The 26,024-nt window shown below is 39.4% G+C and overlaps 1 long non-coding RNA gene and 1 pseudogene across 1 annotated transcript in view; both read right to left on the bottom strand.

The window, feature by feature from the left end:
- Nucleotides 1-26,024, bottom strand: part of LOC150054497 (uncharacterized) — a 79,597-nt gene that overhangs the window by 13,396 nt on the left and 40,177 nt on the right. The gene's annotated exons all lie outside the window — the stretch shown is intronic.
- LOC150054499 (small ribosomal subunit protein eS1 pseudogene) lies at nt 8,632-9,470 on the bottom strand (annotated as a pseudogene).

Genomic DNA, 26,024 nt, shown 5'->3' with positions numbered 1-26,024 from the left:
GAAAAAGAAGTTATTTCTATTCCTTATACCTAGCCTTGAATGTCCTGCTATATAGTAACACTAAACAGACAAAAGTGGTTACAAAGACCACACTTTAAAAGACCCTAAAACCCTTCACTCCATAAGATAAAAATTTCATCCAGGAAAACAATGGCATTTTCTCCTTCTGTGATATTTTCCAAAAACGTCATAATAGGTCAAAACCATTATCCATCCCATTAGCTTCTAACCTCCATCCAATTAGATTCAAACCTGTTTCTTCAGTCTCTTGCCAATAACAGCCATTCTCTCTTTCTCTGGTAGTGGCCCTGTACTTTCCCCCCCTGCCCCACACCCAATCTTTTAGATCTTATGGTTGTAAGGACTCATAACATGAACCAGACTAATCTGGTGAAAATAATGACCACAAATTTGGGAAGGCACTTGCGTTGCTAAACTGATAAGATGCAAACTGGAACAGCTGGTGGCCAAGTTGTCACCAATGGGGGGACATCAGAAAAGGGCCAACACAGAAGAAATGAGTATCTAAATCACATCATATTCATAACAAGTTATAAACACTTAGTACATTCTTATGTCTATTAGTTATAACTGAACATGTTCTGGATATTCAGTATTTATAAGATGATAATAATCATAACAGCCAGCTTTTGCATGGCATTATGATGTCAGATGCTGATGTAAGTGCCTTCTGTATATTTTTTGCCAGTTCTGGGGCTTGATCTCAGGACCTGAGCACTGTCCTTGGACTTTCTCAAGGCAAGAGCTCTATCACTTAAGACACAGCACCACTTCTGGCTTTTTCTATGTATGTGGTACCAAGGAATCGAACCTGGGTCTTCGTGCATGCTAGGCAAGTACTCTACCACTAAGCCAAACTCTTGGCCCCACTTTCTGTATTTTTAACTGACTTAATCTTTTTTTTGCTAGTACGGGGGCTTAAACTAAGGGCTTGAGCACTGACCTTGTAGTTTCTCAAGGTTAGTACTCTACCACTTGAGACACAGCACCACTTCTGGCTTTTTCTATGTATGTGGTATGGAGGAACGGGACCCCAGTCTTTGCACATACTAGGTAAGCACTCTACCACGAGGCAAAACTCCCAGCCAACTGACTTAATCTACACCACAATCCTATGACATCAGTATTATTTTATCAACATTGTCTCTATCTTATAATTCAGGAAACTAGTGACCTTATGCTATTCATGTAACATACAATTGAACCAGGATTCAAACTTAAGTAATCTGACTCCAGAGTTCATTCTCTAACTGTTTAAAGAATGGCCCACTAGATCAAGTCTAAAACTTCTGTCTGCCTTTATCATAGTGTAAGAAATATTACTTAGCTTATAGCACAAGCACAGTACTTTAGACATAAATCATTACCTCACTTCAAATGTTCTTAAGTTTCTGTAAATAATGTCCTTGTCACTTGGCAAGACATTATTTCTTGGCTCAATTCCAATGTTTCAAAATAGAGTTATTTGAGATATTTTTAGTTCTCATGACTTAGGGTTAGAATGAGATCTTAAGTCCTCAAAGAAGCTTTTGGTAGGCTAAAATATTGTGAGTTTAAACTACTCTCCCAAGAAGCTCATGAATGTTTTCAGCTCACTGGACCTTACCCTGTGCAGACAAGGGCAAAGGCAAGAGAATTATAATCCCAGCCAACAGCAAAACGCAGACAGCAACTACTAGGAAATATGTCCTAACAGGAGGTGAGAAGAGGAGGTACAAATGAATTGAGAAGTCACTTCTAGCCTTGCCCTGGTGTGATCAATGGAGCAGTATGCTAGACATAAAGTTAATTCAGTATATCAAAAAAAAAAACCCTAGGTATCTCGTGGACAGCCATGCCACAAATGAAGGTTAGATGGACAATAAACATAAGAAGAAATGCTCAACATTGTTAATCACCAAGGAAATGTAAAATAAGATCACAAAGATCTCTCTGTACACCCACTATAATGGCTAAAATTAAAAAGATTGACAATAGCAAATGTTCGCAAGGATGTGGAACAACCGGAACTCTTGTACATGGTTAGCAAAAATGAAAGAAAAGTTGGAAGTTTCTCATAAACTTAAAATATATCTACCCTTTGAACCAGTGATTCTGTTCCTACATATTTGCCCAAGAGAAGTTGAAAACGTGTTCCCACAAAGACTTAACAAGAATGGATACAACCCAAAGCTAGGAATAAGCCCAATACCAGTTAAATGTTGAACTGATAAATCTTTTCCATTTATTTCTACAGCAGATTACTATTCAGCAATAAAAATAAACCAACTGCTAATGCATACTATCATAGGGAATAATTTTATGAAAAAGTTGAATGTAAAAGACTATGTCCTAAGCCTTGTACTGGTAGCTTACGCCTGTAATCCTATTCAGCAGTCTAAAATCTGAGGATCACAGGTGGAAGTCAGCCCAAGCAGAAAAGTCTGTGAGACTCTTATCTCCAATTAACCACCAGAAAATCGAAGTGACGCTGTGGCACAAAGTGGCAGAGCATTAACCTTGAGGGGAAAAGCTCAGTGTCAGTGCCCTGGCCCTGAGTTCAAGCACCACAATTGACAAAAAATAATAATTGTAAAGACTACATCTCATAGGTTACCATCTACATGAAGTTTAAGCACAGTAAGAGCAAGTCTTGGGTGAAAAAATGTTTTTGTATGGGATGACTTGGGAATTGCATAGAAAAGAATGTGACAGAATGTCTCTAGGGAGATAGAAATGCTTGCTATCTTAACTGGGGGTTGATGCATCCAGCAAACAGTAAGGAAGTGGGTTAAGCGTAGATGAAGTAAGAATGACACAACAGTAACCATGGCTGACGGTGGATAGTGGTACCCAAGTATCACTATGCTATGCTTTCTAACTGAAATGCTCCACAATTAAAAGCTAAAGATAAATAAATATGAGTCATTGTAATTTAGTCACTTTTATTGACACTTTAGGCTTTCTATTTTATGATGTTTTTAGAGATAAAAAGTATATTTAAAGCTAGCCGCTAATAGTTTATAAATGCAATCCTAGCTACTCAAGAGGCTCAAAGTTTGAAGCCAGACCAGGCAGACAAATCTGTGAGTCAAAAAAAAGCAGAAGTTCAATAGGTAGATCATTGGCCTTGAGCAAAAGCCAAACAACAGTATAAGGCCCCGAGTTCAAACCCCAGAACCAGCACACACAAAAAAAAATACATTTAGGGACCAGATGCCAAATGCCACTTTAAGAATAAATATCATCAGAGCCGGGAGTGGTGGCCTGTAAAACTAGCTACTCAGGAGGCTGAGATCTGAGGACTGCGGTTCAAAGCCAGCCCGGGGCACTAAGGAACATGAGACTCTTATCTCCAGTTCACTAGGAAACAGGAAGTAGAGCTGTAACTCCAGGGGTAGAGTGGTAGCCTTGAGCTGAAGAGCTCAGGGACAGTGTCCAGGCCCAGAGTTCAAGCCCCATGATCGTCCCCCCCCAAAAGAATAAACACCATCAATTGGCTATCTCCAGAGGAGATAAAAACATATCATGATTTGGAATATACAAGGTACACTTTACTTTTGAAGAAAGAATTGTCTATCCTAAGGACCATCTCTGGACCCCATTGAAACTAAATAAAATTTAATGAAGAACCAGCCAGCTGCTTTATTAAGTTTTTGCTTATTAGATTGGATGTTTTTTTGTTTTGTTATTGTTTACAGATAGAATGGAAGAATAGCTTTTTAAAACCAGAAAAGTTAATCTGCTTTACAATAATTTTTTTTTTTAATTTACTCTAGTCCAGGACTGGGGATTGAAGCCAGGATCTGGGCAATGTTCCTTAGCTTTTCCACTCAAGACTGGTGCTCTACCACTGGAGTCACAGTTCTACTTCTGGCTTTTTGGTGGCTAACTGACATAAGAATCTCACAAACTTTGCTGCTCAAAGCTGGCTTTGAACCAGGATCTTCAGATCTCAGCATCCTGAATAACTAGGATTACAGGCAGAGATCCTCATTGCCCAGCCATAATTAATTTTTTTTAAAAAACTAAAACATTGTATTTTATCATGTAGAAGACCAGATGATCTGCTAAGCCACACACCCCAGAGTGGAATCATGCAAATATAGAAGTCCCTGTGACAAGTGTCTAGTGAAGCTTTGTAATGTGACTAGAATAGGAAAGTACTCTGAAGGCAGAGATAAGGAAACATGTGTTCTTATTTCTCCAGAGTCAAGTATGCTCCTTCTAGATCACACCCTGGTAACTCTTCAAAGATTCATGACATGATGAAATATCCATCCCTAAAAAACATGAGTAGCCAACTGGCTGGTTCTGAGACAGAACCAGCACCCTAGAAAACAGACTTTTCCTTTCTGTTTGAAAATCTCCCCGGTGGCAACTAAGCCTTCCCCTCTGGATAAATGACTAATTATTGACAGTGGAGCAGACCTACCCAGTGAGAAGGGTGATGATTACTGGTGATACTTCCAAACACTCATTAGCTAAGCTCCTGGGTCCAAAGGAAACAGATAGGTAATATAAAAGGATTATCTCAGGACAATGCCAAAAGGAAGCTGAAGCCATTTAAAAGCAAAATGTCCTGCTGGTAATTTCTAAAAATAAAATTGGGAAAATGCTAGGCTTACAAACAGACTGTAATGTTTTATAGCAATGTGTCTTTGGACATCTCAGAGGTGTCTCTTGCCTCCTTTTCTCTTCCTATTCAATACTGTCACTGCAGCTAGGAATTCCTCTCGCACATACTATGGCATTTTTGCCTCTGAACCTCCTCCCAGGTTCCCAAGGTCTCTGTAGACATGGGCTACTTATTACATGTGGCTCTGTCTCTGATGGCCTTCAGCACATTAGCAGGGAAATTACATGAAATACAACAGGGACACTGGCTAGTTTTTCCTTCAGTATTGGTCTTCCTTCTCCTCATAACTGGACATGTTCCAGCCCTTTTGCTAGACTACTGTGTGTTCGACCAACACATGCTTACTATAATTAGTAGTATGAAACTTAAAAGCCACTTGTGAACACTCAGTGAAGATCATGTTGTATCACAATGAATGGTCACTGAGATTTCTTGTTGTTAAAGAAGACTTCTGACATTATTGAGACTATAACACACAATTTGTTTAGGTTAAGGAAATGTTATAGGGAAAAAAATATAGAGAATGTTAATTCAACTGTGAAATGACCTTGTTGGCTATTCCCAGACTCTCAAACTTTCCCACTCTTTCACAAGAAAAAGTATATAGAGAATCATGATAGACAGAATGATAGAGCCTTTTCTATTTATGACACAACTGGGGTTTAATTTTGGAGAAAGACAGACCCTGTTGGAAAGTCACCAATTGGCCACAAACAAAAATGTCTGTAATTGACCAATTTTTCTCACTCCAGCTGCGAGTTTTGTTCTTATTCTTTTGACTCTTTCTTTTCTTTTCTCTTTCAGAGCTCAGAACTGAACTCAAGGCCTTGCACAAGGCAAGAGCTCTTCCACCAAGCTAACTCCCAACCCCCAACTTTTGTTTCTTTCTAGATGTGCTTCTCCTAAGAGCAAATCCTCAATTTTTCCACTGGCTGATCTGTAAAGGAGATTGATCTTCAAAGGTGTTTTGACTTTTAAGGGAAAAAAAAAAAGCCAGGCACCAGTGTCTCCTGCCTATAATCCTTGCTACTCAGATCAAAGTGTGCCTAGTCAGAAAAGTCTTGAGAATACATGTTCAATTAAGTACGAGAAAGCTAGGCTAGGTGTATGGCTCAACATCAGTTGTGAACAAGCAGCTAAAGCAAAATTATGAGATATTGAGTTCAAACCCTGGTATCAACAAACAAATGAACAAATAAAGGAAGGAAGGAAGGAAAAGTGAGAAAAAGAGAATGGGAGGAAGGAATGTAGGAAAGAAAAAATTCAAAGTATTTAAATCCTATACTGTATCTATACAGTAGATTTTTTAAACATTCTAGTGAGAACAAGTAAAAAAAATCTAAACAGAAAAAAATTTATCAAGAGTAAAATTTTAAGTGTAGACATACAACTTTTTTTTCTAGTCCTGGGGCTTGAACTCAGGGCCTGAGTGTTGTCCTTAGACTTTTTTCTCAAGGCTAGCGCTCTACCACTTGAGCCACAGCATCACTTCCAGTTTTTCTATATATGTAGTACCAAGGAATCAAACCCAAGTTTTCTTGCATGGTAGATAAGCACTCTACCACTAGGCCAAACTCCCAGGCCTGACATATAAATTTTGAGTATTTAAAATGAAATACTTTAATTGGAGCATATTAAAAATCTCCAGTCCCAATCTAAGCATACTATTCAGTCACCAGGAACAATACTAGTTTTATGCCTTTGGTCTTTTTTGCTTAACTCAAAATTTTAAAAACACTCATTTAAATAAAATTTTACAAATGAAAGTCCACACACAAGATTACAAAGTTCTTTCATTACCAAAAAAACACCAGTGGCACATGTATTATCATTTCAATGTATTTAAATTATTATCATTTTAATAACTTGACATCCAGTGAACATTCTCAGATCCACATGCAACACAAAAATTCTAAGAAACTTCATCATGAAGACTATAATTTCATAGTTCATTCTGTAAAGCAGTACTGCTCATAAAAGAATGGAAAGCTATTTCATGATTCCTTCATTTTCTTCCAGATAGGCATGTAGAAAGATCAATGGTATGTTTATTTTGTTGAAACTATGATCCAGGAAAATATAAAGAAGAAGAGTATGGAACTGTAAATCCCTTGAGTTTAGGTCACTCTTCTTCATGAAATTAAAATTTTGCCTTAAAGCTTTTAAATACTGAATGGTGAAGCATGTAAAGTTCCAACTGACATGATTGGTAAAATATTTCTTCTCCCTTATGAGTATCCTATCTCCAGGCAAGGGACATATAACATCCCCCTGTGCTCAATGCCACATTGTCACAGAAGATACAAGCTAGAGCTCTGGATGCTTCTTTCATACACTGAGGTACTCGCCTTTGGTCCTGACTCCCTTGCTGGACTGCTTTAGGCATTTCTGGGAGCCTGATTACCTAGGAGCAGATGTCCTTCCAAATAAATACCCTGGTGTTTTCTCTTAATAATATACAGCATTCCCAATTTTTTTAAGTGGGGCAGTGGGGGAGAAAAAATAAATTTTTCCTTAGTTATTGATGTGATTTTAGAAATCATTCAGCAGATGAGATGCATTTTAGTCACTGCTAACCTTTAAAAAAATATCAGATTCAAAAAAAAAAAAGGAAATATTAAGCCAGGCTTGGTGGCTCACGCCTGTAATCCTAACTATTCAGGAGGCTGAGATCTGAGGATTAAGGTTTAAAGTCAGCCCGGCACAAAAGGACCTGAGACTCTTATCTCCAATTAACCTCTAGAAAAAGAGAAGTGGCACTTGGCTCAAGGGTAAGGCGGTAGCCACAAAAGGACCTGAGACTCTTATCTCCAATTTTCCTCTAGAAAACAGAGAAGTGGGGTTTGGCTCTAGGGTAGGGTGGTAGCCTTGAGCTGAAGAGCTCAGGGACAGTGCCCAGGCCAAGATCAAGCCTCAAGACTCACAAAAATAAAAGGAAAACATTTTTAAATCATAACATCAGATTCAACTCTGCTCTGATTTACTACACCATTATGTCCCTATAGACTATTCCTTTTCACTTTTAACTTCTCTTTTAGTGACAGCGACAAGCAATCCTTCTACAACCTGTCAAAGAAAATAATTCTGTATCCCACCACGAAGAGACCAAAAACCAAAAAGGAAACGAATGTGTACAAAGAAAATACACATAATATACATCTTACACTTCACTATTTCCTGTGCAAAGTTTATAAGCAGTTGGGGCCTCTGCAGATGCACTAGTTGCAGATGTAGTATAAACATTCATTTCTTGATGGAAATCCTTTGGTCAATACATTGATAAAGCACACACACACATACACCAATTACTGAGTCGTATTTGTTTTTCAGAAAACAATCCTATGTCTCCACTGCATTCTCACCAACTTTTCTGACATCTAATGGAAAAGAGGCCAGGGAAGGCACCCAACTCAAACTCAAATAGGATGCTTAATTAGAGAGAGAGAGAGAGAGAGAGAGAGAGACTCTATATCCCAGCACTCACTGGGAATTATAGGACAAGTCATTTCCATGGCCTCAATTTGCTCCCCTAAAAATGATGACTAAAACCCCACATGATTTCCCTGAGTGGAAGTAAGAGTAAATTACATGTGATAAATTACATGTGATAAACTGTAAAAGGTATCTTGGGAGAGAGAACACAGAAAGAAGGAAAAATAGTAACCCTTTTATTAATTACAATTTTTTTTAAGTGAGAAAAGGAAAGAAGGAAAAAATAGCAAGTGGACCACACAACATATCACCCTGAGGGGCAGCTAGCGGTTGACAGGCTACATTTTAAGAAACACTATAAATAGTGCGACTTTTTTCTTTTCTTTCCAATTTATTTAGCCTCTTTATTTTTTTAATCATGACTTCCTTAAAAACAAAATTTTGTCAATAACGATGCCTCACATGAGGGAAACAAGAAAATCTCCCCATATATTTTCTGCAAATTTCTTTTCTTTCCTCACAAATAAGCCTTTTGTTTGTCATTATTAAAACTCTGAATTTTAAGCAGATTCTTGGACTGGTGGTTCGTATCCATCAGCTCACTCGACTTTAGCACCAGTCTCGTCCCCAGTAGCTTTTCCAGAACTACCACCTTCACCACAAAGCTGTATGAGTTTTCCCAATTCAAACTTGGGCTTCTTCAGCATTTTTACTTTCCTAACAAAGACATCATGAAGTGGATAAATGGACTGGCAAGCCTTTTCTATGTCGTTCCCGATGCTGTCTGGAATCAAGTTATTAACTACTTCTGGAATCAAGTTATTAACTACTCCTTTCAAGTCATTGGTCTGCTCTCCTTGGGTAATGATTTCCACCATCTTCTTCCCGATCTGGTGGATCTGCTGATGCTGAGCATATGAGGTCTTGTGGATCTGATTGTTGCGTTTTTTGTTTTTTGTTTTTTGTTTTTTAGTAAAATCAACACAGAACACACGAAGCAAATAACCATCTGTAGTCTTGACATCCACATGAGCTTCAATCATGGTCTGCCACTTTTTGACCATGGAGCACATTTCGTCTCGGGTGAGATTCATGCCATGGAAGTTGGTCGGCAGCTCTTGCCCTGAATGTCCTCAATAATCAGCTTGAATTTTCTAACTGCAACGTCATCATTCTGCAGATCAGCAAGGCTCACTTCAAACACCTGACCCTTGAGGCCATCAGATGCGATTTTGGTTCCTTGAGTCCTCGTGACTAGTGCTTTCCCAATATTTCTTATATTGAACATGGTCCGGGCTTCCACATCATACCAATCTTTCTTAGAAAATGGGTCAACCACTTTCTTCTTGGCTCCTTTTTTGCTGCCTTTCATAAGGCACTTGTTCTTGCCAACCGCCATGGTGCTGGTCAGAGAGCCAAAAAAACTGAAAATTTCTTATAAATATCTTTTTTTTTTTTTTGCCGCCAATCCTGGGGCTTGAACTCAGGGCCTGGGCACTGTCCTTGGACACTTTTTGCTCAAGACTAGTGCTCTGCCACTTGGGCAACAGCACCACTTCCAGCTTTTTCTGTGTATGTCACTGAGGAACCTGGGATTCATGCATGCCAAGCAAGCACTTTACCACTAGGCTACACTCCTGGCCCTCATAAATATCTTGATGCTCTCTTGAGCTGGATGGGGTTCCACCTATAATCCTAGCTACTCAGGAGACTGAGATCTGAGGATCACCATTCAAGATCAGCCCAGGCACTTAATTGGAGACTCTTATCTCCAATTAAGCACCAGAAAACTGGAAGTGACTCTGTGGCTCAAGCGGTAGGGCAGTAGCTTTAAGCTGAAGAGTTCAGGGACAGCATCCAGGCCCAGAGGTTCAAGTCCTATCACTGAGAAAAAAATATCTTTCTGCTCTCTGACAACTGATTACTTCACCCTTGCAGTCAGTAGATGTGGGACCCAGGGCTGTGCCAGGTATGTGCAAGATGGGAGGATAAGCAAGAAGGCAATTTAGAGGCCTAGAGCTTACTAGAAGGGAACCATAGGAAAGCAATGTAATAAAACACAGTAGAATAAATATAATGTATTTAAGCGTTCACCTTCATTTGATAACTGGCTGGCAAAGCCAGAAACAAAACTGAGCATTAGCTCCATTTCTGTTTTGAAATGGAAGAAAAATCAAGAAAGTATTACTATCTCTGATGAGACCATGATGCCTTTTTCTATCAGAAATTGGAAAATATCATCTACTCAGGGACTGATTTCTCAGTTAAGGAATTTCAAATCAAAAGCCTTGAAGCAGGAGAATTATCATGAGGTTGGTTAAAATCTAAAAGAATATAGGTGTCTCATGCTCTAAATTTCAAGAGGCAGAAGAATCCTCTTCGCCATTGTTATAGTATAACAAAGTATTTAAAACTAAAGAAATACGATTCATTTGGGGGCTAAAATGCCTTTGTATTCAGATTTTCATGTTTGTCAGTGTGTATTGGAGTTAAATTTATCTAAATATTTGTTACAGTTCATAAATACTAAGGCTTTGGACAATGCAAGAGAATCATTCCTTTAAAAAAAAAAATTCAGGGCTGGGAGTGTGGCCTAGTGGTAGAGTGTTTGCCTAGCTTGCACAATTTTGATTCCTCAGAACCACATACATAGAAGCCAGAAGTGGTGCTGTGACTCAAGTGGTAGAGCTCTAGTCTTGAGAAAGCACAATGACAGTGCAAAAAAAAAAAAAAAATCCTAGCCAGGTGCCAGTTGCTCACATCTGTATTCCTAGCTACTCAGAAGGATGAGATCTGAGAATCACAGTTCAGTGTCAACCCAGGCATGAAAGTCCATGAGTCTCTTATCCCCAATTAACTACCAGAAAACCAGAAGTGGTGCTCTGGTTAAAGTGGTAGAGTACTTGCCTTGAGCTGAAGAGCTCAGGGACAGCACTCAGGCCCAGAGTTCAATCCCCACTACCAATCCAAAAAAAAAAATCCTGAAGACATTAGTAATTTAAAACCAATACTAAAATTACACCATCTATTTTATCAGAAAATCTCATACCAAAACAAATGGCATATTCTTCTCTATTCAGCTGCTGTTTTTCCTTTAACAATCTTTCCCATATTTGCTCATGGAGTCTAACTCTTACTAAGGGACAAAGTATTCTGTATGGTCATCCAAAGCTGAGAAGGGGACAAACTCTTTTAATATATAACAAAGAGAAGTGTTAGCATAAAAAATAATTTTAGGGGGCCGGGAGTTTGGCCTAGTGGTAGAGTGCTTGCCTAGCATTCACGAAGACCCAGGTTCGATTCCTTGGTACCACATACATAGAAAAAATCTGGAAACGGTGCCGAGGCTCAAGTGGTAGAGCTCTAGCCTTAAGAAAGTCCAAGGACAGTGCTCAGGCCCTGAGTTCAAGCCCAGGACTGAAAATAATAATAATAATAATAATAATAATAATAATAATAATTTTAGCACTTAAATCTTTATAATTACTTTAAAGTAAATATTTTCCATCCCTCTTCTTTACTTAGAAGATAGAGAATTCTAAGTCCGTGCTTCAATAAACTACTACCACCAGTAAAAGAAAACGGAAAATAAATGTCCTCTGAGAACAGACACAAAATTAAAGTAATAGAGAAAAAGGAAAGATAAAAGAGCAAAGCACTCTGATGCCTTAAATCAAAGAAAGAGTCAAAGACTTTCTATGATATCAACTACATAAATTCAGACTATTTTAGATTAAAGTATTAATTGGACTAAAGCCTTTCCCATGGGGAGAGTTCAGAGACAAGTTGAATTTCTAATTTTTGCTACCTTTGAAGAGCTAGAATGTGAGAACTGGTCTAAGCATTTTAAATTGTTTCTAGACACCATGAATGTGCTTGCTTGACTAGCTACTACAGAATTTTTTTTTTTTGGTCGGTTGTGGGGCTTGAACTGTGGGTCTGGGTGCTGTCCCTGAGCTCTTCAGCTCAAGGCTACTACCTTACCCCTTGAGCCACAGTGCCACTTCCGGTTTTCTAGTGGTTAAGTGGAAATAAAAGTCTCTTGGTCTTTAGTGACTGAGCTGGCTTTGAACCATGATCCTCAAATCTCAGCCTCCTGACTAGCTAGGATTACAGGGTGAGCCACCACGCCTGGCTTCAGATTCTTTATTATGGACAATGGAAACTCTCTTCCAGGAGATTGCTTGGACATTTTAATATTGGAATCTAATAGACTTTAGTTGGATTTGTAATCCAAGTGAATTGTGAAATAGCATTCTTCCTCTGTATGTGCTATTCCAGCATATGATCTATTGAGGATGCACCCAAACTCACTCCCAAGGCTTCATTTTAGGGTTCTTAGATTTGCCCAAAGAATTGATTTAAGCCCCACCTGGCCCCTAAGAGGAGCTTGCCTCCTCCACTTTTGATATCGTTCAGTGACAATACCTTTAGGATTTGCTTCTAGCAATTCTTCATCTGAGTAAGCTCCTGTTTGTACCTTCAAAAAGAGACTCCTAACAAATCCAGGATCATAGCTTTACAACTTCTAGCCTAACAAAGAGAACATCTTGGCACAACAGTGCCAAAATTGCATTTCTTTTGTCTCTCAGTTTGGATCCTGTGTCCATGTCTGTACAGTGATTGTAGCCAACAAAATGGACTGCACAGCTTGTCTCAGCCTAACATGGTTACATATTCTGTGCTTTCAAACCCAGTGGAAGTCAGCTTCAGATGAACAGTGCATGGACTAATAATGAGAAAGAATAGTGTCCAGGTAAAACTGTGTCCCAAAGAAGGTTCTATGCATCCTGAATAGTTAAGTTCATAAACATTCATTATATATACCCAACTCTACAGGGATAAGCAAAAGTTACTTCAAAGGGGAAAAAAAGAAATTTTGGAACAGAATTCATAAATAATGAGTTAGGAGTCTGACAGGGCAGAGAAGCTGTGGTGACCACCCAAAAGTGGGAGACTGCTACACAAAAATGGAATGGACACTGATGGCTCACACCTATAATCCTAGCTACTCAGGAGGCCGAGATCTGAGGATGGAAGTTCAAAGCCAGCCAGGGTACTAAAGGACCTGAGACTCTTATCTCCAATTAAACACTAGAAAAGAGGAAATGGGACTATAGCTCAGGAGATAGGGTAATAGCCTTGAGCTGAAGAGCTCAGGGACAGTGCCCAGGCACAGAGTTCAAGCCCTGTGAACTACAAAAAAAAAAAAAAAATGCAATGGCATACAAAAAGGCACAATCTTTTCAAGGAAAAATGAGTATACAAAGTTGTCCATGAGAAATTTAAATGACTGCATCTATAAAAGTAGGCAGAGGCAAGAATGCAGCCTAGTGGTAGCGTGCTTGCCTAGCATGCATGAAGTTCTGGGTTCAATTCCTCCATATCACATACTCAGAGCCAAAAGTGTGCTGTGGTTCAGGTGATAGAGCACTAGCCTTGATAAAGACCAAGGACAGTACCCAGGCCCTGAGTTGAACTACTAGGACTGGGGGGAAAACAAATAGGAAGATCATGTTGGTCTTTATACATTCTACACAGGAATATTGAATGCTTTCCTGTGAGGAAAGATGAGGAACACTGACACAGAAATGCTAAGCAGTTAGACTTTTGTACTATGTATGATGGGAGAATGGAGCTTTGAGAACAGAAGAGAATCTCAGGCAAAAATTTCTTAAATAACCTGAATTAAGGGCATTGGTTAAAGAGCACTAAAGAGATTGAAATAGCCTAAAGAAGGTAGAACTGATACACTAGGTTGACTGCCTGGATATGGCACAAAGTGGAATGCAAACTCAGTAAAGCTCCTTGAAGACTGTCCATCATGTCAATATTAAGTCTGCAATCTAACTTTCCAACTTGAATTTTTAATAGAAATACATACCAACAATTTTAGTTATCTTTCCATATTTATAGAAGGTCTTCCATGACAAATCATTCCATTCACAAGCTCATCCTACAGTCTCTCAATACCCCTCCCACCCTACTCCCACTGCATCTGTTCAACATTGGTTATTTATGACGCAGCTGTTGGAGCAGTTGGGATATGAATGGTACTTTATCACAACACAAAACAAATAACTCCACCCCATCATCTTGGCTCTTGTTGATTTCAGATCAATAGAGTGACATATTGAGGAAAAGGTTTTATCATCCATTCAAGTCTGTAAATAACTTAGCTAAGGTTGTTCTTTGAACAGTGAAACTCTCATGGTGATATACTGTCTCTAAAACAACAAACAAAAAAAATACCTTTTAGTGACAACAGAGTCCATATGAAAACATGCTGGGTGTGTGTGTGTGTGTGTGTGTGTGTGTGTGTGTGTGTGTGTGTGTGTGTGTATGATAACACTGTAGGATCTCCTTTTTAAGCTTTGCAGCTTTGTCCTCTGACCAAGTATGGATTTATTATACATACACATTTATCATCTATCAAGTATATTGGCAGCAAAGGTTTTACACATTCCACCACTTGCAACCTTCTTGTTCCTACGTATTCAGAGGCCAATGAAGCACACTCCTATTTTTCCTGCTCTCCAAGAAAAAACTGAAAGGCTGACTTTGTCTGAGAGGTGGCACGATTAAATTGCTTTTATGCTGAATCCACAGTGGGTAGGGAGTGTGAAGCTGTGTTCTAGATGAATCAGCTGATTCTTTGTGTTTTAAAAAGCTACTGGAGAGATTAGCTAATAAAAATGCAAGAAAATAACTTATCTAACAAACACTTGACAACAGAGAAAGGAAAACAAAAATGAAACCAGACAATTATAGCACCTTCAAAAGATAAATACTCAGCCACTCACCCTAGAGCTACTAAATTAGGACCTGTATCTCCAAAGAAGTGGGTAGTCACATGCCTGAAGTACCACATGAAGAGAAGATTTTCCATGGTGCTACAAGACTCTGTGGATCTTTCCCACCAGGAGGCAACAGGGAACAACACACTAGCTTTCCGAAAGCACCTAGTGGTAGCATTCCAATCCCAAGGACTCAAATGAAACTGATCCATACGCAGATTGAAAAGAACTCACTTTGGCTTGGACCATCAGACCCAGAGCCCGATTAGAACCAAAACTGGACTGCCAGTGAGTGGGAAACACATTTCCACTCACAAGTCTAACACTTCAGTTTTTAAAAAATCATTCTTCCTGGATAAGAAATCACTAGATAGAGCCTTGCCTTCTCTTTTGACTTTTGTGTGTGTGTGTGTGTGTGTGTGTGTGTGTGTGTGTGTGTGTATGTGCCAGTGTTAGGGCTTGAACTCAGAGCCTGAGTACTGTCCTTGGGTTTTCTCAAGGCTAGAGCTCTACCACTTAAGCCACAGCACTGCTTCTTGCTTTTCCTATATATGTGGTACCAGGGAATCAAACCTGGGTCTTTGTGCATAATAGGCAAGCACTTTACCACTAGGCCAAACTCCCAGCCTTGCCTTTTTTTTTTTTTTATCATCTGGAAGCAAAGGAATTTATCCATTTCTTTTCAAATAGATGGAGCTCCCTGTTTAAACTTCTTTTTGGTTTCATAATGTCTTCTTTTACCCTATTTCCTACCATGGTTTGTTTACCTATCACTCTTCCACTCATTTTCCCATCTCTAGTTCTCCTTATTTTTTCCCAGTTAATACATTTCTCTCTTGGGCTGGGATGTAGCTCAGTGGCAAAGCGCTTGCCTAGCAAGCATAACGTCCTGGGTTCGATCCCCAGTGCCAAAAAAAAAAAAAATACATTTCTCTCTTCTCTAGCCTATTTACATTTTTTTCATTAGAAATATTGAAGTTTTATCCCCAGAAACTTATGTCGAGCAGAAAAGCTACAACATGCAGATTGAGAAAATAACCATCTACTGAGGAAGCAATACTAAGATAGTCATCAGTTAAATCTCTTAAAGTTTAACCCAAATACTGTCAAGAAATTGTATTAGAATCTGGCCATGGTGGTACATGCCTGAAAGAAATGCCAGCTAAGGTAGACTGATGCAGAAAGACCTCAAGTCTGAGACCAAACCGAGAAACTGGTAGATACTCTGTCCCTTAAATCAAAACAAGCAAATCATATTGGTATAAACTACACTGTTTAACAAAACTACAATCAAAGATAATCCTGAGATTTACATTTCTCAACACTTCAATCAGCAAGCACACTGATGAAGACTAATGGGGATAACGTATGCCTGAACCTATTAAACTGCCTCTGTCTGACTTGAGGAATACCCAGTCCTCTGCCAACTCTGGAGTGGATAATGGATGCAATAGCAAAGTGAGGATGCTTCTCCAGAGTAGCTCAATCATGTTTCCTCCACGAGTAACCATAAATAACTGGGTATTTAATTAAATTCAATTCATGATTTTAGGAACACAGAAAAGATGGTTCAAATACTGGAGAAAGGAATTTGAAGGCCTAGAGCATAAGATGGGACATTGTGAAGATGTAAACAACAGAAATCCAACTTGAACTTCCATAAGTGAAAGGGGGAGTAATTAGTTCAGAAAATCCAAGAAAGGATTGAAGGACCAATATGAAAGAAAAACAAGGATCCAACTACCCAGAAGCCTTGAATGTAGAAGTATCATACTTCTGTCTCACATTTCAGATGTTCCCTTCCCCCAAAACTATCCCACTATCTCTCACTTCAGATCTGTTCCTCCCATGGGGCCTGAAATGAAGATTCAGGAGCCCTCCTAAGCTTTGCACCACTGACACTTCCAAAGCACTGACCCGCTTCCTCATTCCAGTTTGAAAACTTCCCTGCTTCCCTGGCTGACTGGAGGCATGAGACCCAGGACTTGTACATAAAAGATCAGGGCAGTGTCTTTGGAACCATGTGGAAGGAGGAAGGAAAGGAGAAGTTCTCACAGCCCCAGAGGTTACTAGGCCTTGAAATAACAGACACGCAAAGCACCAACCTGCCAAGCTATGATGTTTAAATGCTTAAGTAAAACCATCTTTCTTAAGTAACCCCCTTAACCAAGCAAGTTTACAAACTTTTTTTTTTTTTTTTTTTTTTTTGCCAGTCCTGGGCTTGAGCTCAGGGCCTGAGCACTGTCCTTGGACTTTCTCAAGGCTAGAACTCTACCACTTGAGCCTCAGCACCACTTCCGGCTTTTTTCTATGTATGTGGTACCGAGGAATTGAACCCAGGTCTTCATGCATGCTAGGCAAGCACTTTAACTTCTAGGCCAAACTCCTGGCCCGAGTTTACAAACTATTATACCAGGATAAACTCACATCCACACACTGGTTCCATAAAAAGCAACACCTCCATTTCTAAAATGACACCAAAATGCTAGGAACACTGGATGAATGAATGTCTTTTGTTTTTAAGGGATAGACAGCAGGGCTGGCCTACAGACTCTTGCCTGTAATCCTAGAACCAGAAGGCTGAGATTTGAGAAACTCCATTCAAAGCTAGCAGAAGCCGAGAAAACTGATTTTATTTATTTATTTATTGTCGTGAGGCTTGAACTCTGGGCCTGGGCTCTGTCCCTAAGCTCTTCAGCTCAAGGTCAGCACTCTACCACTTGAACCACAGCACCACTTCTGGTTTTCTGGTGATTAATTGGAGATAAGTCTCCTGGACTTTTTAATGCCCAGGCTGGCTTTGAACCACAATCCTCAGATCTCAGCCTCCTGAGTAGCTAGGATTACAAGCATGAGCAGAGATATGATTCAAATGGTAGAGCATCAGCACTAAATGAAAAATGCTAAGCAAGATGCATGATGTCCTGAGCCCAAGCCCAAACACCAGCATAAAAATAAGTCAAATCATAAAAGCAAAAGGTAATACAAACCACAGACACATCTGTCTTTCAAACTCTTCTCATCTACTAGCCACCTTGCTTTTTAAAGGAATAAAAGCTGATGTCATTTGCATAATTCAAGAAACCATTTTAGTAGCACCCTGTCATGAAAGACCAAACACTATTAAAAGACCAAAATACAAAATGTACACTAAAAGGCTTTGTACAAATATGAAATATTTATATTAGTATATTTTCCTAAGCATTTGTATCCACTCTGCTAAACTATTGTCTTTCAGAGTGCTGTCTACCTGCCTTGTATAGGTTAATAGTGATGCTGACGTTAAGTTCGCATCAGTGGCAGGATGGGTAAGATGTTTGTCAGGTTTATTTCTAGGAGGAATTATGCTTGAGGTTATCATGCAGTCAAATAAACTCTTTTGCTTATGGAATACATGGAAAGGGGTCCAGAGGACTCAAGGGGCCCTGTTTTTCATTGAACAAAGTGATTTTGTTCTGAGGTTAAGCCTGTATGACCCAAAGTACAGGCTGGTATGCAAAGAGTCATGCATTGATTTAAACAATAATAAATTGTGGTGCTGAAAGTAAGGCCGAAATCAGTCGCACAAGGACACTGAAGACCATGTAGTTTCATTGCTGTGATTTCAAAACAGACCATGGGATTTGCAGTGAATACTAGGAACTTTTAAAAATGGATACTTAATCTAGGCTAGTAAGTTATGATGTATATAAAACAACTCTTATAATTCCAAATGGGTAGGTAAATAAATAGTCCATAAATCACTATAAATAGCCAATAAAATTCAAAACTTAACAGTCAAATAATAAGGTTTTTGATCATAAAATCTGGCAAACACAATATGGTGACTTGAGCCTGTGGTATCCAGGATTCAGGGCCCTTTAGCAGAATAATTTAGGCAAGAGTTCCTTGCAAAGCCCCCTGGGCCCCACAGAGGAGACATAAGAGGTCAGCAGATCAAATATGATGCTTGGAGCTATTCTATAGCTACTTGTTCAATTCATTTGCAATTAATTGCAGTAGAATAAGTTGACAGAAAAGAATCTGCAAGTGAGAAGAGGACCTAGTTCCATTAATTCCTTCCTGTATGGCAGGTTACCAACATGAAGATAACAAGTTAAGTTCACCCTCTGGGAGTGCTTGCATTCTGGAAGCTGCCATAATAGATGGTTGAGCTTCATCAGCTACTGTCCTCAACGTATTCATCCCTGCTCCATCATGCAAAGGAGCCTTAGAAATTGTGAATCATGAGACCACCCAGGTTTGCTAAAGCTGGGCTAAGCTCCACATGCTCCTTGAAGCTTCCATGATGTCTGACCATACCATGGGGTGGACTTGCTTTCCAGGGAGGACCTGGATAATCAGGGGACAAACACGTACCTGAGCCTGTCTATCAGTCTGCTTATCCTGGTTCAAAGCCAGCCCGGGCATTAGAAAGTCCAGGAGACTTATCTCCAATTAATCACCAAAAAACCAGAAGTGGTGCTGTGGCTCAAGGTGGGGTGGTAGCCTTGAGCTGAAGAGCTTAGGGACAGTGCCCAGGCCCAGAATTTAAGTCCCACAAACAACAACAATAAAAGATTCTTGTAAGCCCACTGGCTAAAGAATGTTAGCAACAACCTACTTGTAATAAAAATGTTCAAACAATGTTTTGAGAGAGAAGACAAGAAACCAAACTATTTGCTCATCTGCATGTTCAGTATAATACAGTTGTGTTGCTATTTCACAATACAAGTCTGAAATGTGCTAATGTTCCTAAAGTACCCTTCATACTGCTTTCTCTGTCCAGGCTCCCAGCTTGATATTCTGAGGAACAATCTTTCCAGCTCCTAAGCCTTGCTCCTAAGAAGCTTTGCCCTTCCCAGTTCAAAACCTCATCCTCATTCATGATGATTCAAACGCCTACCCTCCCTTCCTCTCACAAGTTTGAGTGTTCACACTTTCCTCCTTCCTGTGTTCACACCTTTCTCAGAGCCCTTAAGCATATTCTGTCATGTGTAAAATTAGCTGGGTTCTCAGTCTCCACAGTGAGACAAGAGGCACAGAGAAAAGTTTTGGGCTAGTCATCTTTGTATCAACTCAACACAGGCGATACTGAGATGCTTGATCCTTTAAACCAGTTTTCCAAAATGAACACTATTCAATTCCTTTTTCTCTAATTCAATTCATGTATAGAGACATCACCCTATGTAAAATATAAAAAGAATCTTTTGATATATAGAGAAAGGGAAAAGAAAGAAATTTATCAGCTCCTATTATCCAGATGGTATCAGAGTTTGGAGCTGATTCAACTCATCTATTTTTAACATCTCTCATATTATTTTTTTATGTGTCAAGCAGGATCTTGCTGTGTAGCTCAGGCTAGCTTTGAACTCTAGCTTCCAACCTCAGCTTCTAGCGGGAAATGTTGGGATTACAGGTATGTGCTATCATACTTGGCTTTGCCTCAACTAGTACTTCCAGTGTCTAGCCTTCTGGTGTTCTGTAGAGATTTCATGGTACTGCCTTGTTAGCTTGTCCCTCTGCTCACATTGGATACAATCTTATTATTATTATTATTATTTTTTACCAGTCCTGGGGCTTAAACTCAGGGCCTGAGCACTGTCCTTGGACTTTCTCAAGGCTAGAGCTCTACCACTTGAGCCTCAGCACCACTTCCGGCTTTTTTCTATGTATGTGGTACCGAGGAATTGAACCCGGGTCTTCATGCATGCTAGGCAAGCACTTTAACAACTAGGCCAAACTCCCGGCCCTGGATACAATCTTGTATATTTTCTTAAGTCAGTTTCTGTTTACCCATCTTCTCTGTCTTCCAAATGTTATGGACATTTTTCACCTTGATGAGGTTGCCTCACCTGTGATCTTTGTTCTTTGGGTTTATCTTTATTTATTTTATTCCTAACATCCCTTTCATTTCAGTGAGGTTTCCAGAGGAGTGGGATATAAATACATGTATGCATTTTGCCCCTGTTTAATCCAATTTCTCTGCACTAATTAACTAATAATAGTATGTATAGTAAGTGTAAGTATCGGCTCGAAGTTAATATTAACAAAACATATCATTAACGAAGGATATAAGGAAAATATTATAATAAAGTATTTTCTAATTTTTTGCAACTTACTATAGTATAAAGGAGACCCATGAACTACACACAGACACAAACACAGTCACTCTCAAATACACACACACTTCATTATGGAGAGGAACTCTGGAACTCGCAGTCCTTTCTGCCACCAACTAGCTATGTCAAGATTATTGCTTAACTTCCCTGTGCAGCAGTTTTCTCTTCTGGGGAAAAAAAAAAGTGTTTAAGCTTTGTTGCCTGCTAGATTTTCAAGTAGCCTGGCCAAGAGAAAGGCACATTGATTTCTACATGTTACAATGTCAAGGACCTCCTTGCTTTCTCCTAGTTCCTTCTTGTTTCCTTCTCTTCTTTCCATCTCAGATGGGCCTCTGCTGACTGGGCAGTTGACTTTTGTGGCTTTGTCTCTTGATTTTCCTAAAAGGATGATGTGTTTGGCTTGCCTGTCCCCTCCCCAAATCCCACTCTCTAGCTTAGATCTTGATCTGGTAGAGTCACACCCCAGTAGTAGCTACTCCAACACTGTTGAGTTGGGGGAAAGAAGAGACTTGAGATCATTTCTGATTTTTCCTCCAGTTCCAGAATCCTTACATTCCAGCCGCATAGCAAAGCCTGAACAAATAAAGGGGATTTTTTTTTTTTTTTGCTGAGATAAATTTCAGCTATGTTTGGCCAGCCTGAACAATCCCTGGTAGGTTTATCTATCACAAGAGGGCAAGAATATTTAGGCCTAAGGGAAGAAAAGTCTGCCTTATTTTAGAAAGGAATTTCTAAAACAAGGCAGTGTCACTATCTATAAAATCCTTCCTAGGCTGAGAGTTAGTGGTACAATGCTTGCCTAACATACAAGAAGACCTAGATTCAATTCCTCAGTACCACATACATAGGAAAAGCAAGAACTGGTGCTGTGGCTCAAATGGTAGAGGGCTAATCTTGAGGAAAGCCCAAGGACAATGCTCAAGCTCTGAGATCAATGCCCCAAGACTGGCAAAAAAAAAAAAAAAATTCTTCCTAGGCTCTTGGTTTCAATGACTTCTGTACTGGGAGGAAACTGACACAGAGGAAAAAAAAAAAAAACAACCTGGGAAGATCGTAACACCAGATCCAACGTCGCTATTGCTATGCAGCTCTTGGAATAGGGTCCCGCTTTCCAAGCTTCACTTCTTGTATATATTTATTGGCACAGGATCCCTTGACAAGAGTCAGTCTGGCTAATAGATTTTTCCTGTTAAAATCTCTAGTTGTGTTTGCTGCTGAGAGTTCTTAGTGACAAAAATGAGAGAGTTGTGGCTACAGTAAAATCCAAGGCCTTGAGCTGGATCTCAGCTTGTCCCATTTGGTCCTCTCCTAATAAAGGGGTAGTAGCCAGGTGCAAGTGGCTTGTGTCTACAATGCTGCTTACTCAGGTGACTGAGAGTTGTAGGATTGTGGTTCAAAGCCAGTCTAGACAGGGCAGTTTTCTGAATTCTATCTCCAACATAACAGCTAGCAAACAAACAAACAAAACAGGCCTGAAGGCCTGGGTCAAGTGGACGAGTACCAGTCCAACTAAGCAAACCAAGGGAGCACAAAGTCCTGAGTTCAAACGCCAGTATCACCCACAAAAGGGGGGTGGGCAGCTGAGCCACTACGTATTTGATGAGGACTAGCTCATAATTTATGAACAATTAGGGGATTTAGGGAGTTTTACTATTAGGCTTAGAAAGAAACTTAGATTTGTTGGTTGAGCATCTACTGAATACCAGGCACTATTTCCATTACCTTATAAAATACCCATAAGGCTCTTAGGAAGACAGATACTATTGTCCCTGTTTCATGAACTTGAACCCAGGTCAAGTTCATTTAGAAAAAGTATGAGGAAGAGATAAGGTCTAGAAATTGGATTTTATTTACTTGTGGCATATACTATAGGCTTTAACAAAAGATAGTAGGCATATGGGAAAAATATATAGAATCAGACCTTTTTAGACCTTGAAGAAGAATTAGCGGTCACAGTGTAATCTCTTGTGAGTTATAGATAAGAAAAGAGACTTGCAAAGGTTAAGTAATTTGCCCAAATTACATGGCTCTAGCTGCACAAATTGTGAATATCTTTTCTGACTAAACTAATAGAGATTAAGATGTGGACTTCGGTGGTTAGTTTGAAAATAGATATTCTAAAGCAGCACAAGCTAGTTCATTACTCTCAAATAATTAAAACTAAAATTTGAAGATGGGATTTTCTCAGATAAGCCAAAGATGCAAAGTACTATAAACTTTAAAATGTTCTTTCAAGACAAAGTCCTTCAAAGCTTAACTGTTTGTGTCTCAGAGTCAAAGGCAGATCAGAGCACCTCTATATTAGAAGCAGCAATAGAGACTGTTGTTTCAAAGCTAGGAATTCATTTGCCACCGGTTCACTGGGATAGCAGAAATGGCAGACAAGAAGACAGAAAGGAAAAAGGGAAGGAGAAAGAAAAGATGCATCCACTGAAAGAATAGCAAACAAAATCAATTCCATACACTTCTCCATTGGTGCAAGATCAATTTTCCAATTTTCCATTTGAACTCACATATATTTACATTTCTTGACTGTAGATCAGACTAAGGTCTGCCCAGAGAGAATTCAGTCTTCATCGTCCAACAACTATCCAATCTGTTAGTTTACAGGCAGAATCAAACATTTAATAGACTTCTCAGGATGCAAATTCTCCAGTATAGACAAAGAGCAGCTACAGTTTTTAAAAGCTTAAAAAGGACATGGATATATTGGTTTGGGGGGACTTAAAACACCAAACTTTGGAGAGCTATACAAATAAAAATACAGAGGAAAATAAATGCATATATTTAATTTGGGCTCATGCAAAGCTTGGATACAAATAGTAGCTGAAAGAGGAATAAATGGAATTTATAAAGGCTTTCTTGTATTTTTTTCCCTTCAAGTAGCAAAGGATTGGATTTCCCACAGATGTTTTCATCTTTTTCTTTTATAGCATACAGAAAGCACTGAGTTATCTACCTTTTAACCCTGGAAGAGTATGGATAAAAGATGCAGTGGAAACATAATAATGCATTTTAAAAATGTTGGTAGAAAGCACTGAACGCAGCTGGATGCAGTGGCTCATGCCTGTAATCCTAGCTACTCAGGAGGCTGAGATCTGAGAACCAAGGTTCAAAACCAGCATGGGCACAAAAGAACCTGACACTCTTATCTCCAACTAACCTCTACAAAAAGGGAAGTGGGGCTTGGCTCAAGAGTAAGGCGATGGCCTTGAGCTGAAGAGCTCAGGGACAGCCCCCAGGCCAAATTCAAGCTCCATGACCCACCACAAAAAAAAAAAAAAGCACTTTGAATGCACTGGATTCATATTTATACTATACAGCCAAAATACATTCTGATGCCAGAGAAAGGAAAAAGATAGTTTGGAATAAATGTCAGGGCTTCGTTCCCAAAAAAGGAACATCCCATGTTATGGAGTACACAAAAACAGAACATTAGAACACAGCTTTTATGGTCAATTAACAGCAGCTTAAATAGAAGAGCCATCCATGGCTGTTGAGAAGCCTTCAACTATCAATGTTATCTCTCTTCAGGTTTAAGCAATCTAATGTCTCACATGAATTTTTTTAAAAAGGCCAGCAAATGGGGCTGGGAGTTTGGCCTAGTGGTAAAGTGCTTGCCTAGCATGCATGAAGACCCAGGTTCGATTCCTCAGTCCCACATACATAGAAAAAGCCAGAAGTGGTGCTGTGGCTCAAGTGGTAGAACTCTGGCCTTGAGAAAGCCCAAGGACCGTGCTCATACCCTGAGCTGAAGCCCAGGACTGGCACAAAAAAAAAAAAAGGCCAGCAAATGGAAAGAAAAATGGATTATATAATATAGACGTTCATCTATGACATTAAATAAGTTTTCTCAAGAACATCTGTCCATATTGTTCCTTATCCCTTTAACCAGTAAGTAAATTGTTCATAATTATTAGTAGCTTCCTGCCTCAAATTTCTTTATTACATTTTTCTGGATAAACAGAAAATCATACCCTCTTGAGGGTCAGAGATTTTCTAGGACGGGTCAGAAGATCATGGAATTCTGGCATCTGACATCTGTCTTCCAGGAAGTGCCTGACTAAAGGGCTAAGCAGAGATTCGGGGTAACATCAATGTTCTCCATCCAAAAACTATGCAAGATTCAAGCAGCAACACTGTAAAAACAGTAAGTACTTCTTTTTGAAAACCTTTACTTGCTGCTATTTAGAACTATTGTTCCTTGAATAAAAATGGATTTTGCTTGCTGGGCGCCTGTGGCTCATACTTGTACCTCTAGCTACTCAGGAGGCTAAGATCTGAGGACTGCAGTTCAAAACCAGCCCAGGCAAGAAAGTCCATGAGACTCTTCTTTCTAATTAACCACCAGAAAACCAGAAATTGATCTATGGCTCAAAGTAGTAGAGCATTAGCCTTGAGCAAAAAAAAAATCAGGGATAGTAACGAGGCCCCTGAGTTCAACCACCACCACCACCAATAAAAAAAGTAAAAAAGACTTTGCTGAATCAGAGTTTAACAAGTTTTTAACAAGTCTCCATGAGTCCTCTATGTACCTTGAAGTTTAAAAACCATTGCACTTCTTTAAGTTTTTATGCTACATCCCTGCACATAAAATTCAGCTTGAATAATTACGCTTCATCACTTAGGAAAAATTGTCAAATTCTGCTGATAATTATAAACATCACTAATTCCACTGACTAGCAAAATCTGTGTTTCCTTAATGTGAAAATTTTATCTTCCCTAGGCAGGGACAGTAGCACATGTCTGTAAGGACCTCTGCAGGAGAACCAAGAGTTTAAGGCCTGCCTGGGCTATATGAGATTCTGTCTCATATCTTTCCTGTGTTTCATCTTTACAGATTGTGTGTGTGTGTGTGTGTGTGTGTGTGTGTGTGTGTGTGTGTGTGTGTGTGTGTGTTCCACTACTGGAACTTGAACCTAGAGCCTTAGTGTGGTCCTTTAGCTTTTTTTTTTTTTTTTTTTTTTTTTTTTTTTTTTTTTTTTTTTTTTTTTGCCAGTCTTGGGCTTGGGCTCAGGGCCTGAGCACTGTCCCTGGATTTTCTCAAGGCTAGAG

This window comes from Megascapheus bottae, chromosome 14, assembly GCF_031878675.1.
Source record: "Megascapheus bottae isolate mThoBot1 chromosome 14, mThoBot2.hap1, whole genome shotgun sequence".
NCBI classification, from domain to species: domain Eukaryota; kingdom Metazoa; phylum Chordata; class Mammalia; order Rodentia; family Geomyidae; genus Megascapheus; species Megascapheus bottae.
This window is presented reverse-complemented; position numbering and strand designations above follow the sequence as displayed.